We start from the raw sequence: 16,658 nt of genomic DNA on the forward strand, positions 1-16,658 counted from the left end.
TTTTTATTGGAAAGTACCACAGGGAAGGATGTTTTTAAATAACTCTTGACAGATTGAGACTGGTTGCTAACTACTTCTGCTTTTTGCTTTTAATTTGTACTTCTAGAAATAGTAACAGTTAAAATTATATTTATTGTTTATATATGTAAACAGAAAAGAAAGAGTGAGGGTAGGAGAATTTAAAGAATTACGAAAATCAAATTTAAAGTTGCTGGTAATATGATGGATGAGATAACCTGAAAACCTACCTATTACAAAACACTTAGAAACATTGGATAAAATATAACAGACATCCTTTTAAAACCATAGAAAAGCTCCAAAAGAGAAGATAATTCTTATGAACTAGAAATGAAAGCGCTATAAATCAAAGCAGTAAACTGAAAACTGAAATTGATGGTACAAATGCCTCTTGCTGATTTCAGTAACCTATGACTACTCAAGGGTAGATATGCCAGGAGCTTGGCATCACCCCCACTGAGACAAATAAAAGGCCTAGGGTTCGTGTGGACTGTGAGACGACTGCCACATGAAGCTGGAACCCTCAAAGGGAGATGATTGCCATGAAATGGTAGATTAGAAAAACTCTTCCACTAGCGCAAATTGGTAACAAAGAAGCTTATCCTGGGCTAAGTCTTAAGATGCAGGTGAGGCTGAGGTCTCCCCTTACCGTTTATACCTAGAAACCTATCTTTATTACAGTTTGGGATGTGAATTTACATTCCATGCTCAGCCCAGGGACCACTTAGCCCCAAAATGAACAAAATGGTCCTGGGCTTATTAAACCTTTTGAGGCACCTGAAAAAGATAAATACAAAATAAACATATAGGCTACAGGATTGCCATAGCTAAAACACTGCTGAAGTAAGCTTACAGCCCAAAATTAGAAAACATAGGTGAACAACCCACCATGAGTGAATTAACAGACATAACAGCAAGAAGCTTCTTAGATCCCCAAGAACTGAAGTGTCTTAAATATCCTACAAGTAGTAGTCAAAAAAATGAGAAAGAAAGTACCAAGTATGCTTTTAAAATAACCAAATAGAACTTGCTCAAGTAAAAAGTATAGTATTGAAAGACAGATTGGAGAAAATTACCCAGAAAGTAGCTTGAGGATGGGAGACAGTGGCATTTTATTAAGAAACTTGGAAGAAATGACAATAGAATAATGTTTTCAAAGTGCTAAGGAAAAAAAATTAACTGGCAATCTAAAATTTGAAAATTCCAAATCCAACTAATCTGTCATTCAAGAATGAGGGCAAGGGTTCAAGATGACGGAGTAGAAGGATGTGCTCTCACTCCCTCTTGTGAGAGCACCAGAATCACAACTAACTGCTGAACAATCATCGACAGGAAGACACTGGACCTCACCAAAAAAGATGCCCCACATCCAAAGACAAAGGAGAAGCTGCACTGAGACAGTAGGAGGAGCGCAATCACAATAAAATCAAAACCCATAACTGCTGGGTGGGGGACTCAGAAACTGGAGAACACTTATACCACAGAAGTCCACCCACTGGAGTGAAGGTTCTGAGCCCCATGTCAGGCTTCCCAACCTGGGGGTCCGGCAACGGGAGGAGGAATTCCTAGAGAATCAGACTTTGAAGGCTAGCAGGATTTGATTGCAGGACTTCGACAGGACTGGGGGAAACAGAGACTCCATTCTTGGAGGGCACACACCAAGTAGTGTGCACGTCGGAACCCAGGGGAAGGAGCAGTGACCCCATAGGAGACTGAGCCACACCTACCTGCTAGTGTTGGAGGGTCTTCTGCAGAGGTGGGGGGTAGCTGTGTCTCACCGTGAGGACAGGGACACTGGCAGCAGAAGTTCTGGGAAGTATTCCATAGCGTAAGCCCTCCCAGAGTCCACCATTAGCCCCACCAAAGAGCCTGGGTAGGCTCCAGTGTTGGGTCGCCTCAGGCCAAACAACCAACAGGGAAAGAACCCAGACCCAACCATCAGCAGACAAGTGGGTTAAAGTTTTACTGAGCTCTGCCCACCAGAGCAACAGCCAGCTCTACCCACCACCAGTCCCTCCCATCAGGAAATTGCACAAGCCTCTTATATAGTCTCATCTACCAGAGGGCAGATAGCAGAAGCAAGAACTACAATCTTGCAGTCTGTGGAACAAAAACCACATTCACAGAAAGATAGACAAGACAAAAAGGCAGAGGGCTATGTAGCAGATGAAGGAACAGAGTAAAACCCCAGAAAAACAACTAAATGAAGTGGAGATAGGCAACCTTCCAGAAAAAGAATTCAGAATAATGATAGTGAAGATGATCCAGGACCTCGGAAAAACAATGTAGGCAAAGACCGAGAAGATGCAAGAAATGTATAACAAAGACCTAGAAGAATTAAAGAACAAACCAACAGAGATGAACAATACAATAACTGAAATGAAAAATACACTAGAAGGAATCAATAGCAGAATAACTGAGGCAGAAGAACGGATAAGTGACCTGGAAGACAGAATGGTGGAATTCACTGCTGCAGAACAAAATAAAGAAAAAAGAATGAAAAAAAATGAAGACAGCCTAAGAGACCTTTGGGACAACACTAAATGCAAGAACATTCGCATCATAGGGGTCCCAGAAGGAGAAGAGAGAGAGGAAGGACCTGATAAAGTATTTGAAGAGATTATAGTTGAAAACTTCCCTAACATGGGAAAGGAAATAGCCACCCAAGTCCACAAAACGCAGAGAGTCCCAGGCAGGATAAACCCAAGGAAAAACACGCTGAGACAAATAGTAATCAAATTGGCAAAAATTAAAGACAAAGAAAAATTATTGAAAGCAGCAAGGGAAAAATGACAAATAACATACAAGGGAACTCCCATAAGGTTAACAGCTGATTTCTCAGCAGAAACTCTACAAGCTACAAGGGAGTAGCATGACATATTTAAAGCAATGAAAGGGAAGAACCTACAACCAAGATTACCCAGCAAGGATCTCATTCAGATTCGATGGAGGAATCAGAATCTTTACAGACAAGCAAAAGCTAAGAGAATTCAGCACCACCAAACCAGCTCTACAACAAATGCTAAAGGAACTTCTCTAAGTGGGAAACACAAGCGAAGAAAAGGACCTACAAAAACAAACCCAAAACAATTAAGAAAATGGTCATAGGAACATACATATCGATAATTACCTTAAACGTGAATGGATTAAATGCTCCAACCAAAAGACACAGGCTTGCTGAATGGATACAAAAACAAGATCCATATATATGCTGTCTACAAAAGACCCACTTTAGACCTAGGGACACATACAGACTGAAAGTGAGGGGATGGAAAAAGATATTCCATGCAAATGGAAATCAAAAGAAAGCTGGAGTAGCTATACTCATATCAGATAAAATAGACTTTAAAATAAAGAATGTTACAAGAGACAAGGAAGGACACTACATAATGATCAATCCAAGAAGATATAACAACTATAAATATATATGCACCCAACATAGGAGCACCTCAATACATAAGGCAACTGCTAACAGCTATAAAAGAGGAAATTGACAGTAACACAATAAAAGTGGGGGACTTTAACACCTCACTTACACCAATGGACAGATCATCCAAAATGAAAATAAATAAGGAAACAGAAGCTTTAAATGACACAATAGACCAGATAGATTTAATTGATATTTATAGGACAGTCCATCCAAAAACAACATATTACACTTTCTTCTCAAGTGTGCACGGAACATTAACCAGGATAGATCACATCTTGGGTCACAAATCAAGCCTCAGTAAATTTAAGAAAATCGAAATCATATCAAGCATCTTTTCTGACTACAACGGTATGAGATTAGAAATCAGTTACAGGGACAAAAATGTAAAAAAGACAAACACATGGAGGCTAAACAATACGTTACTAAATAACCAAGAGATCACTGAAGAAATCAAAGAGGAAATCAAAAAATACCTAGAGACAAATGACAATGAACACATGACGATCCAAAACCTATGGGATGCAGCAAAAGCAGTTCCAAGAGGGAAGTTTATAGCTATACAAGCCTACCTAAAGAAACAAGAAAAATCTCAAGTAAACAATCTAACCTTACACCTAAAGGAACTAGAGAAAGAAGAACAAACAAAACCCAAAGTTAGCAGAAGGAAAGAAATCATAAGGATCAGAGCTGAAATAAATGAAATAGAAACAAAGAAAACAATAGCAAAGATCAATAAAACTAAAAGCTGTTTGAGAAGATAAACAAAATTGATAAGCCATTAGTGAGACTCATCAAGAAAAAGAGGGAGAGGACTCAAATCAATAAAATTAGAAATGAAAAAGGAGAAGTTACAACAGACACCGCAGAAATACAAAATATCCTAAGGGACTACTACAAGCAACTCTATGCCAATAAAATTGACAACCTGGAAGAAATGGACAAATTCTTAGAAAGGTATAACCTTCCAAGACTGAACCAGGAAGAAACAGAAAATATGAACAGACCAATCACAAGTAATGAAATTGAAACTGTGATTAAAAATCTTCCAACAAACAAAAGTCCAGGACCCAATGGCTTCACAGGTGAACTCTATCAAACATTTAGAGAAGAGCTAACACCCATCCTTCTCAAACTCTTCCAAAAAATTGCAGAGGAAGGAACACTCCCAAACTCATTGTATGAGGCCACCATCACCCTGATACCAAAACCAGACAAAGACACTACAAAGAAAGAAAATTACAGACCAATATCACTGATGAATATAGATGCAAAAATGCTCAACAAAATACTGGCAAACAGAATCCAACAACACATTAAAAGGATCATACACCACGATCAAGTGGGATTTATCCCAGGGATGCAAGGATTCTTCAATATATGCATATCAATCATTGTGATACACCATATTAACAAATTGAAGAATAAAAACCATATGATCATCTCAATAGATGCAGAAAAAGCTTTTGACAAAATTCAACACCAATTTATGACAAAAACTCTCCAGAAAATGGGCATAGAGGGAACCTACCTCAACATAATAAAGGCCATATACGACAAACCCACAGCAAACATCATTCTCAATGGTGAAAAACTGAAAGCATTTGCTCTAAGATCAGGAACAAGACAAGGATGTCCACTCTCACCACTATTATTCAACATAATTTTGGAAGTCTTAGCTGTGGCAATCAGGGAAGAAAAATAAATAAAAGGAATACAAATTGGAGAAGAAGTAAAGCTGTCACTGTTTGCAGATGACATGATACTATACATAGAGAATCCTAAAGATGCCATCAGAAAACTACTAGAGCTAATCAATGAATTTGGTAAAGTTGCAAGGTACAAAATTAATGCACAGAAATCTCTTGCATTCCTATACACTAATGATGAAAAATCTGAAAGAGAAATTAAGGAAACACTCTCATTTACTATTGCAACAAAAAGAATAAAGTACCTAGGAATAAACCTACCTAGGGAGACAAAAGACCTGTATGCAGAAAACTATAAGACACTGATGAAAGAAATTAAAGATGATACAAACAGATGGAGCAATGTACCATGTTCTTGGCTTGGAAGAATCAGTATTGTGAAAATGACTGTACTACCCAAAACAATCTACAGATTCAGTGCAATCCCTATCAAATTACCAATGGCATTTTTTACAGAACTAGAACAAAAAAATCTTAAAATTTGTATGGAGAGACAAAAGACCCCGAATAGCCAAATCAGTCTTGAGGGAAAAAAATGGAGCTGGAGGAATCAGATTCCCTGACTTCAGACTACACTACAAAGCTACAGTAATCAAGACAATATGGTACTGGCACAAAAACAGAAATATAGATCAATGGAACAGGATAGAAAGCCCAGAGATAAACCCATGCACCTGTGGTCATCTAATCTATGACAAAGGACACAAGGATATACAATGGAGAAAAGACAGTCTCTTCAATAAGTGGTGCTGGGAAAACTGGAAAGCTACATGTAAAAGAATGAAATTAGAGCACTCCCTAACACCATACACAAAAATAAACTCAAATTGATTAGAGACCTAAATGTAAGACTGGACACTATAAAACTCTTAGAAGAAAACATAGGAAGAACACTCTTTGACATAAATCACAACAAGATCTTTTTTGATCCACCTCTTAGACTAATGGAAATAAAAACAAAAAATAAAGAAATGGGACCTAATGAAACTTAAAAGCTTTTGCACAGCAAAGGGAACTACAAACAAGACGAAAAGACAACCCTCAGAATGGGAGAAAATATGTGCAAGTGAATCAACGGACAAATGATTAATCTCCAAAATATATAAACAGCTCATGCAGCTCAATATTAAAAAAACAAACAAGGCAATCAAAAAATGAGCAGAAGGCCTAAATAGACATTTCTCCAAAGAAGACATACAGATGGCCAAGAAGCACATGAAAAGATGCTCAACATCACTAATTATTAGAGAAATGCAAATCAAAACTACAATGAGGTATCACCTCACACCAGTTAGAATGGGCATCATCAGAAAATCTACAAACAACAAATGCTGGAGAGGGTGTGGAGAAAAGGTAACCCTCTTTCACTGTTGGTGGGAATGTAAGCTGATACAGCCACTATGGAGAACAGTATGGAGGTTCCTTAAAAAACTAAAAAGAGAAGTACCATACGACCCAGCAATCCCACTACTGGGCATATACCCAGAGAAAACCATAATTCAAAAAGAGTCATGTACCAAAATGTTCATTGCAGCTCTATTTACAATAGCCAGGTCATGGAAGCAACCAAAATGCCCATCAACAGATGAATGGATAAAGAAGATGTGGTACGTATATACAATGGAATATTCCTCAGCCAGAAAAAGGAACGAAATTGGGTCATTTGTAGAGACGTGGATGGATGTAGAGACTGTCATACAGAGTGAAGTAAGGCAGAAAGAGAAAAACAAATATCGTATATTAACGCATATATGTGGAACCTAGAAAAATGGTACAGATGAACCGGTTTGCAGGACAGAAATTGAGACACAGATGTAGAGAACAAACGTATGGACACCAAGGGGGGAAAGTGGGGTGGAGGGGGGTGGTGTGATGAATTGGGAGATTGGGATTGACATATGTACACCAATATGTATAAAATGGATGACTAAGAAGAACCTGCTGTATAAAAAAATAAAATTCAAAAACAATGAATAAAATAAAATTCAAAAATTCAAAAAAAAACTAAACTAAAATGCTTCAACAATGGCAGTGTAACATTCAAAAGGTCATTTACATAAATCCAAATATGTATCACAAAATTATGTTAAAGTTCGAGGAATTATGATTGCCTCACAGAAAAGCATTAATATAACCATAAAACATAATTTATTCCAAAATGTTTCAAATGATAAAATTGAAATAAAAACTGGAAACAGTGTGTGAATGAAAAAAAAACAGTGAGTGCAAAATTAAGGTATTTTGGGGCAAGAATAATAATTGGACCAACTGCTATATTTAAAATCCAAGTATAGGGCTTCCCTGGTTGCGCAGTGGTTGGGAATCCGCCTGCCAATGCAGGGGTCACGGGTTCGATCCCTGGTCCGGGAGGATCCCACATGCCGCGGAGCGGCTAGGCCCGTGTGCCACAACTACTGAAGCCCGCGCACCTAGAGCCTTTGCTCCGCAACGGGAGAGGCCACCTCAATGAGAGAACTGTGCACCGCGACGAGGGGTGGCCCCTGCTCGCCGCAACCGGAGAAGAGCCCGCGTGCAGCGATGAAGACCCAATGCAGCCAAAAATAAAATAAATAAAATAAAATAAATTTATAAAAAAAAATCCAAGTATATCCTGTTTTAGGTTAACTAAAGGAAATTTTGAAAATACACAAACAGGAATGAAATAGATACTAAAAGAGCTGATACAGCTATTAAAATTGAAATGAAGATGGTCACGAATTCATAAGGAAGATATATTTTAAATTTTATGTATTAATATAGCCTCAAAATATACAAAACATGAATTGACAGTTTCTAAGAAAACTGACAAATCCACAATTACAGCGTGTAATTTTTTTTGCCTCTCAGTAATTAAGCATGCAAAAAAAAAACGTCAAGGCTTAGAAGATTTAAACAACACAGTTTGCCTAATGGAACATGATATCTTGACTTGCAACATCCAGAGAATTTTCATTCTCTACAAGCATGCCTGAAACATTTATGGAAACTGATCCATACACTGGATGGAAAAGGAAGTCTGCCATACATACCAGTGCTTGGTATCATGCAGAGAATCCTCTGACAAAAATGCAATTAAATTAGGAACCAGCAACCAAACAATAACTTTAAAACCCCATATGGTGCTAGGAAAGTTGGACAGCTGCTTGTAAATCAGTGAAGTTAGAACACACCCTCACACCATACATACACACAAAAAAACTCAAAATGGCTTAAAGACTTAAACATAAGACATGACACCATGAAACTGCTAGAAGAGATCATAGGCAAAACGTTGTCTGACATAAATCATATCAATGTGTTCTTAGGTCAGTCTCCCAAGGCAATAGAAATAAAAACAAATGGGACCTAATCAAGCTTACGAGCTTTTGCATAGCAAAGGAAACCATAAACAAAACGAAAAGACAACCTACAGAATGGGAGAAAATATGTGCAAACGAAGCAACTGACAAGGGCTTAATTTCCAAAATATACAAACAGCTCATACAACTCAACAAAAAAACAACCCAATTGAAAAATGGGCAGAACACCTAAATAGACATTTCTCCAAAGAAAAAATACAGATGGCCAATAGGCATATGAAAAGATGCTCAACATTGCTAATTATTGGAGAAATGCCAATCAAAACTACAATGAGGTACCACTTCACACTGGTCATAATGGCCAACAAAAAGTCTACAAATAACAAAAGCTGAATAGGGTGTGGAGGAAATGGAACCCTCCTACACTGTTGGTGGGAATGTAAGTTGGTACAGCCACTATGGAGAACAGTATGGAGATTCCTCAAAAAACTAAGAATTACCATATGATCCAGCAGCCCCACTCCTGGGCATATATCGAGGCAAAGCTGTAGTCCAAAAAGATACATGCACTCCTATGTTCATAGCAGCACTACTTACAATAGCCAAGACATGGAAATAACCTAAATGTCAATCGACAGATGAATGGTTAAAGAATATGTGGTACATATATACAATGGACTACTACTCAGCCATAAAAAAGAACAGGATAATGCCATTTGCAGCAACATGAATGGAACTAGAGATTATCATACTAAGGGAAGTAAGTCAGAAAAAGACAAGTGCCATATGATATCACTTTTATGTGGAATCTAAAATATGACACAATAAACCTATCTATGAAACAAACAGACTCACAGACATAGAGAAAGACTTGTGGTTGCCAAGGGGGAGGTAGGGTGGGGGAGGGATGGATTGGGAGTTTGGGATTAGCAGATGCAAACTATTACATATAGAATGGATAAACAACAAGGTCCTACTCTATAGCACAGGGAACTATATTCAATGTCCTGAGATAAACCATAATGGAAAAGAATATATTTTTCTTTATTTAATATTTTAGGTTTTTTTAGATTTTCAATCTCTTTGAGTTTAAAGTTATTTTTCTAGAATATTGCTCATGCTTTCTGGTTCCACGTTTATTGGTATAATACTTTACACGGTATTCTTTTACAATTTTTAAAACCTCAGTTCTATTTGCCATTTTAAATTTGTGCCTTTGCTCTTTTCTTTTTCTTTATCAGTTTGCCAAAGATATGTTTTCAAGAACGGTTTTTTTAAAAAATCAACTCTGTAGTTTCTTTGCTTCCCATTTTCTCAGTTTGTGCTTTTATTTCTTCTGCTTTCTTCGGATTTACCTTGTGATTCTTTTTGCAGCTTCTTGTGTTGAATTCTTTGGTAATTAATTTTCAAATGTTCTTCTTTCTCGCAACAGTTATTTAGGGCTATCAGTATGCTACTAAGTATTTCCTTAGATGTTTCATGAGTTTTGATAATGTAGTGTCTTCATTGTTGTTGATATCTAAATATTTTACAATTTAAAACCGTTTTAATCATTTTATTTTTTATTTAAAAAAATTTTTTTAACATCTTTATTGGAGTATAACTGCTTTACAATGGTGTGTTAGTTTCTGCTGTATAACAAAGTGAATCAGCTATACATATACATATATCCCCATATCTCCTCCCTCTTGCATCTCCCTCCCATCCTCCTTATCCCACCCCTCTAGGTGGACACAAAGCACCGAGGTGATCTCCCTGTGCTATGTAGCTGCTTCCCGCTAGCTAGCTACTTTACATTCGGTAGTGTATATATGTCCATGCCACTCTCTCATTTCGTCCCAGCTTACCCTCCCCCATCCCGTGTCCTCACGTCCATTCTCTACTTCTGCGTCTTTATTCCTGTCCTGCCCCTAGGTTCTTCAGAACCACTGGAAAAGAATATTTTTAAATGTGTGTGTGTGTATGTGTATACACACACACATATAACTGAATCACTTTGCTCTACAGCAGAAATTAACATTATAAATCAACTAAACTTCAACTTTAAAAAACCCATATGTTTAGAAATTTAATAATATACCACCTTGTAATTGATAGGTCACAGAAAAAAATCAGGATGGAAATTTGTACACATTTATAAAAAACTTAGCAATAGTGAGAATACTACATATCAAAACTTGTGGGATACTCCTAAAAGTACTTTAGGGAATTTATGATCATAAATGCTTCTTTTAGGAGAAGAAGAAGATTTAAACTTAATGAGCTAAAATTCAACTCAAGAAGCTAAAAGAATGACCAAAAAATCCAAAGAACGGGTAATAATAAAAGAGCAGAAATAAGTGAAATTAAAAATTCACAAAAAGAGTCAACAAAAGCAAAAACTGGCCCTTTGTTTAAAAAATAATAATAACAATAGACATACCTCTGGCAAGATCGACCTAGAAAAAAAAGACATAAATTATGTTAGAAGTGGAAAAGGTCATAAATCAACTACAGCTGAGATTAGAAACCATTATAAGACAAACTATGAAGAAGACCTGCTGAACAAAAGAAAAAAAAATGAGCATTTCCTCAATAAATAAATTACAAAGGGAAAAAGAAAACCAGCAGGGGAACCTACAGATTAAAAAATGTAAGTCAAATGAGTGAGTTTGGACTCAAACTACAAACGGGTGGGAACATTAAGAGACAATTAGAAGTGTGAACACTGGTATTTTATATTAGGAAATTATTCATTTGTTTGGTATGATAATAGGTTATTTTTTAAAGTCATCTTTAACAATACATATGGAACTATTTACATGTGAAATGATATCTCTGGAATTTGTCTCAAAATAATACATGAGAGGCAGAAGTGGGGAGAAGTATAGATAAAGCTAAAGTTAGGGGATGGGAAATGGGTTTATGATACTCTTTTGTCTGCTTATGCATGTTTGAAATTTTCCATAATCAAAGTGCTTCAGACTGTTCTTTGTTAATACATTTGTAAACAGTCTAAGTGCACAATTTCCTGAAATATATAATGTATGTGTATATATATACATATATACAATTTATCAAAATTAAATCAAAGAAATAGAAAACCTAAATAAACTCTTACCAAATTGATGAAATTGATTTTGTTCTTGAAGTATGTTAACAGAAAAACTGGCCAAATTAGATTTTACCAAATACTCAAGGAACATGTTGTAGAAACTGTTTTAGAAAACTGAAGAAGAAAGAACTTTCCCCAGCCTGTTTTGTCAAAACTAAATAAATAGCATGAGAGAATTTTAAGGCAGAGAATTATTTATAAAATGAAGGAGGGAAAAAATAAGACCCCAAAGACTAAACAGTAACAAACTAAACCTAACATTTTTTTTAGGAATCATAACCAAAGATGGGCTTATCTTAGAAATTTTTGGACAGTTTAATATGAGAAAATCAAATGATGTAGTTTACCACATATGTAATTCCAACATAGGATGTATCTTCAGCATGTTGAAGAATATCTACTAAAATCCTTAAAGCAAACATCATAATTGATGGTGAAACCTTAAAATCATTTTCTTTAAACTTATGTCTATTGCTAGTATTTTATTGGTGGTGATCAATGCAACAAGATGAGAGAAAGAAAAAATGTTCATGAATTATAAAAATAAATTGGTTTTCTGTACTACAGCCAAAAGCAGTTTGAAAGTAAAACTTAAAAAAAAAAACTTTGAAAAGAACAAATCATAAGGTACCAGGAAGTAAATTTTTAAATTATATTGAAATACACAGAAGAAGGCCTACAGAAATGGGGGAAGAGAGAGACATGCACCATTTTCATGGATGGGAAGATGGAAATGTTTATTGTTCCCTAATTAACCTATCAGTTTAAAATTCCAATCCAGATCCCAGCACGGCTTTCTGGGGAACTTGGCAAGCTAATTCTAAAATTCACATAGAAGAGGAAAGGGTCCAGAAGAACCATGACAATTTTGAATAAAAACAAAGTGGAGTACTTACCCTTCGAGATAAAGTTGGGGTAGTTGGACAGAATGCATTTATCACTGGGGTATGCAAACTGATAAAACTGAGTAAAGTTTCTAAAAGTAGGACTACACATGTATGGAAGCTTGGTATATAATGTATAGCATGCCAGATCAAAAGGAGACACTTGATAATTGATGTTACAACAGTTGACTATTGATGTGAGATCCCTGTCTTGTACTTGACATAAAATTCATTCCTAAATGTTAAAACCAAAACTTTTAGAAGAAAATACAGAAGTATAGTTCTAAATATAACCTTTGGTTAGGAAGCATTTTATTAAAAACAAAGAAGACACAAAGTACAAACCATAAAGATAAAATTTATCAATTATACTACATTAAAATAAATGACTTCCAGAACCAGCTAAGATAGAGTAAGCCCACTGCAGCTTATTGCTCTTAACTTATTATATCTGAGATCTCTGGATAGAATACAAAAAGCAACTGCATAAGGATTCTGAAAAGTAACCATTAGAAGGTGGGTTTGGGAAGGAAGTCAAAACTTGAATAATGATCCCAGAAGGGTAAGAATCACAGGTTTTTTTCTTTCTCCTTTGTCTTTTGGGCTGGTTTGTGGAACTGAAAGCAGGTACAGACAGAAGAAAGTGCTCTAGCCAGAAGACTGAGAAAGGGGCCCTTACAAACTGAAGGCGGAGGGGTGTCTCTGGTTTGTTTTTTCTCCTTTACTAGCTCTGCCCAAGGTCAGCACCAGTCACAGCAGCTACAGCAGCAACTGAAACCCGATCTCCTTAACAAGTGGAACTTGGAAAAGGATATGGTGATGTCTGGAGAGTTATGGAGGGAATCCCCATTGTTTTTTTTTTCTCTTTGTTCTTAGTCACTCAGAACTCATAACAGGTTAGGAGACTAAAAACTGTGAGGAAAACTTATCTTTCTGGCCACCAGAGGAACTGAGAAGAGGAAATCGTATTACCCAGAGAATGAGAATTCTTGGAGAACAGGGAGCTAGAGACAGGCGCTAATTCTGGCTTACTCCTGAGCTGCATATGCATGGAACAGGCCCACAGAAACATGGCAAAGGTGTTGAGGACCAAATTACATTATAAACACTGTCCAAGTGCCTGAGTAGGGCATGCCCTGGGCAAGTCTACATAGCACAGCAAAGGCCTTGAAAACAGAACCAACACCCACAAAAAGAGGCAGTACATGCAATCTGAACGTTTCTGGGTAGGTTGCCTGATAAAACAAGCAACAGAACTCAACATTTTCCACAGATTTTTAAGAGGACCCAGAGTTTCAGTGTTACATCCAAAATGTGCAGGATATAATTTAAAAATTACAATATAAAGAACCAGGGAAATGTGATTAATTCTGAAAGGAGAAAGCAGCAGATCCCAACCCTAACAGGACTCAGATGAACTGTAGATTTTAAAGCAACAATATAACCATGTTCCATGAGGTAAAGGTAAACATTCCTGAAATGAGTGTAAAGATAGATCTTAGCAGAGAAATAGAAACTATAAAAAAGAACCAAGTGAAAATTTAAGAATGGAAAAAGTATATCTTAAACTTCTAAAAAATATTCACTGTATTGGCCAATAGGAGAGTGGAGATTATAGAGGAAAGTCAGTAAACTTGAAGGTGACTCAGTAGAAACTACCTAATCTGAAGTACTGAGAAAAAAAGATTGAAAACAAATTATACTAAAGCCTCAGGGACCTGTGGAACAGTTTCAAAAGGCCTAAAATTTATGTCACTTAAGTACCAGAAAGAGAAAAGATTGTTGTAGAAAAAATATTTGAAGAAATAACTGCAAAAAAATTGGTGAAAGACAAATTTACAGATTCAAGAAGCATAGCAAACACCAAACAGGATAAAAACAAACATAAAACAAAGCTTACTCATATCAAATCAAGCTACTTGAAACCTAAGATTGAAAGCTTTGAAATGTGACACAGAAAAATGATGTATTTTGTATAAAGGAACGACAATTTGAATGACTGGATTTCTCTTCAGAAATCATCAAAGCCGGGGCTTCCCTGGTGGCGCAGTGGTTGAGAGTCTGCCTGCTAATGCAGGGGACACGGGTTCGAGCCCTGGTCTGGGAAGATCCCACATGCCGTGGAGCAGCTGGGCCCGTGAGCCGCAATTGCTGAGCCTGCGCGTCTGGAGCCTGTGCTCCACAACAAAAGAGGCCGCGATAGTGAGAGGTCCGCGCACCGCGATGAAGAGTGGCCCCCACTTGCCACAACTAGAGAAAGCCCTCGCACAGAAATGAAGACCTAACACAGCCATAAATAAATAAATTAATTAATAAAATAAAATAAAAAAAAAAAAGAAATAAAGCCAAGCATCAAAACCTTTAAGTGCTGAAAAAAGGAACTGTGAACTTAAGAATTTTATATCCAGCAAAAATATCCTTTCAGGAATGAGGACGAAGTAAGTACATACCCTAATGAAGACAAACTTAAAGAATTCATTGCCTGCAGACCTGCTATAAAAGAAATGCTAAAGGAAGTTCTTTAGATAAAAGAGAAATGGCACTAGAAAGAATCTTGGAATTTCATGAAAGGGTACAGAAATGGTAAATATCTGGATGAATATAAACCATTTTACAACATCAGGAACAAAAGAGAGGACTTCGCTATAGATCCTCCAATAAAACAATGGACCTTTCTGTGCCCCCAAATCAGATGACTCAAACGAAATGGACAGGTTCCTTAAAAACCACAAGCTGCCCAAACACATCTAAGAAGAAATATGTAACCTGAATGGCCATATATTTATGAAATAAATTGAATTCATAGTTAAAAACCTTACAAAGAAAGCTCCTAAATGGATACACTGACAAATTATAAACATTTAAAGGGGAAATAATGCCAGTTCTTTGCAATCTCTTCCAGGAAGTACAAGGGGAGGAACACTTCTAAACTCAAGACAAGCATCACCCTGATACCACCAAAGACATTATAAGGAAACTACTGATCAATATTCCCCCTGTGAGGTTTTGCTTCGTAATAAGAAATATATATATTTGGTCTTCATGCACATTTCTGGCTCAGAGCTCACAAAACCCTTGGAATTTCCTGAGTGATAAGAGCAATGAGAGCATCTATTGTTACAATATTTGGTCTCTTGTCCCCAGTTCCTGAAAATGTTTCAGAGCCATAAAGTTGAAATGGGTGTCTTGTTATTCATAACAAGCCCTTTCAACCACAAGTGAGTTTATGTTAATGAGGTGACTTCTGGAAATCCCCAAAAGATGGAGGCTTATTACCAGGGTAACAAATAATCTAGTAAGTAAACTGGTTTTCTGAGTCCTGTAAGCCACCCTAGCAAATTAAAGGAACCCAAGAATGAGATCTTAGGAACCTCAGATTTATAGCCAGTCAGTCAGAATCACGTGACAACCTGGACTCGTGTTTGGCATCTGAAGTGGAGGCCAGTCCCCTGGGAGTAAGCCCTCAACCTTCAGAATCGGATGCTGTCTCTGGGTAGATGGTGTCATAATTGAGTTGAATTGTAGGACACCCAGGTGATGTTTGAGAATTGCTGGTGGTGTGGGGGGAAAAAAAGACCCACATGTTGGAATTGGTATCATAATTGTTATTCCAGAAAATAGATGCAGGGAACTTCCCTGGTGGTCCAGTGGTTAAGACTTTGCCTTCCAATGCAGGGGGTGTGGGTTTGATCCCTGGTCAGAGACCTAAGATCCCGTGTGCCTTGCAGCCAAAAAAACAAATCTTAAAGCAGAAGCAGTATTGTAACAAATTCAATAAAGACTTTTAAAATGGTCCACGTCAAAAAAAATTTTTGATTAAAAAAAGAAAATAGATGCAAAAATCCTTAAAGTATTAGCCAATCTAATCCAGCAATATATAAAAAGTATAATACACTTAAATAATCACAGCCAAGTGTGGTTTATCCCAGGAATGCAAGGCCAATTCAACATTTGAAAAATCAATGTAATTCATTATATAAATTAAGAAGGAAAGCTACATGATTATCTCAATCTGTTAAAAAATCAACACTCATTCATGATAAAAAAAAATCAGAGAAATAAAAATAGAGTGGAACTTCTGTAACCTGATAAAGGGTGTCTACCAAAATCTACAGATGACACCATACTTAATGGTGAGAAGCTGAATGCTTTCTCCCTCAAAATCAGCAACAAGGTAACTCCCATTTAACACCATATTGGAAGTTGTAGACAGTGCATAATGGCATA

The 16,658-nt window shown here is 36.8% G+C and overlaps 1 protein-coding gene across 3 annotated transcripts in view; it reads left to right on the plus strand.

The window, feature by feature from the left end:
- NETO2 (neuropilin and tolloid like 2) overlaps nucleotides 1-16,658 on the plus strand; it is a 73,491-nt gene that overhangs the window by 21,189 nt on the left and 35,644 nt on the right. The gene's annotated exons all lie outside the window — the stretch shown is intronic.

This window comes from Balaenoptera acutorostrata, chromosome 19 (assembly GCF_949987535.1).
Source record: "Balaenoptera acutorostrata chromosome 19, mBalAcu1.1, whole genome shotgun sequence".
Taxonomy (NCBI): Eukaryota; Metazoa; Chordata; class Mammalia; order Artiodactyla; family Balaenopteridae; genus Balaenoptera; species Balaenoptera acutorostrata.